The sequence below is a fragment of the Dipodomys spectabilis genome, unplaced genomic scaffold (assembly GCF_019054845.1).
Source record: "Dipodomys spectabilis isolate Male_0828 unplaced genomic scaffold, ASM1905484v1 ptg000567l, whole genome shotgun sequence".
NCBI classification, from domain to species: domain Eukaryota; kingdom Metazoa; phylum Chordata; class Mammalia; order Rodentia; family Heteromyidae; genus Dipodomys; species Dipodomys spectabilis.
Genome location: NW_024871244.1, coordinates 25,681 through 26,913, shown reverse-complemented (window position 1 = coordinate 26,913; position 1,233 = coordinate 25,681). Strand labels below are relative to the sequence as shown.

General features: G+C 38.8%; 1 non-coding gene across 1 annotated transcript; it reads right to left on the bottom strand.

Annotated features, from left to right (window-relative positions):
• Window positions 1-547: 547 nt before the first annotated feature.
• Window positions 548-652, bottom strand: LOC122100164. Its single transcript, XR_006146119.1, has one exon. It is a non-coding gene; the product is annotated as a U6 spliceosomal RNA (small nuclear RNA).
• Between the last annotated feature and the right edge of the window lie 581 nt (window positions 653-1,233).

Genomic DNA, 1,233 nt, shown 5'->3' with positions numbered 1-1,233 from the left:
GCCCTGGGTTCGATCCCTCAGCACCACATAAGCACAAAGAAAAAAGCCGGAAGTGGTGCTGTGGCTCAAGTGGTAGAGCGCTAGCCTTGAGCTGAAGAGCTGAGGGACAGCGCCCAGGCTCAGAGTTCAGACCCCACGACCGGACCAAAATAAATAAATAAATAAATTTTTTCCAAGTCTTTCCATTTCCTAACAAATTTGGAGATGCCATTTTTTCTGAGGGAGGCATATAATGCCAATTTATATATTTATCACGTTTTCTTGATCCATTCATTTACTGAGGGGCATCGAGGTTGGTTCTGTGTCTTAGCTATAGAAAATAATGCTGCAATAAACTTAGTTGTGCTGCTAGTTTTAGTATGGTCTTGTTTGTGATCATTTGAGTAAATGCCCAAAAGTGGGATTGCTGGGTCATAGGGGAGCTTTCTGTGGAGTCTTTTGAGGAAACTCCATACTGCTTTCCAAAGTGGTTAAAGAAGTTTACAGTCCCACCAAGAATGCAGTAGGGTTCCCTTGTGGCTACATCCCTTCCAGCATCTGTTGTTGTAAATATGTGGAATGCTTCATGAATTTGTGTGTCATCTTTGGGCAGGGCCCATGCTAATCTTCTCAGTATATGTCCAGTGTTAGTGTATAGGCTGAGGGATTGGGCAGAGAACACTTTTTATATAGAAAGTGTAATTTATTTTATTAAACTGGGGGGGGCGGATAGAGGATTGGATGGGGGTGGGGGGAAATGGGAAGGGATGGGAAGGGTAAACAAAGAAAGAGGCAACAATTCTTGATAAGAAATATACTCATTATCTTGCCCATGTAATTGTAACCCCTCTGTAAGGGATTTTCACACACACATACACACACAAACACACAAAGAATAATGTCAAGATTGACACGTCAAAAACAAAAGAATTTCAGATGTTGGTTGTTCAAGAGATGTGTAGGAGGAAAAATTCAATTATTCTATACAAGGTACCTGTCATAATGAGCACTGCAGCAAGTGTTAAGGTTTGTTAAAAGTTTTAATGTTTTAAATACATATAATTTTGGGAAATTGCTCATATATGCCAAAATTAGGATTGTTTGGCAGGTCATAAAACTTTTCTATAAAGTATTTTAGGTTTATGGTAGCAGACATATACTACTAAGTATGTTCATTTCATAGTTTATAGAAACTTTACTAATGAGAAGCAAATGCTTTATGTAAAGCAGCAGAGTGAAGAGTTAAGACTTTTT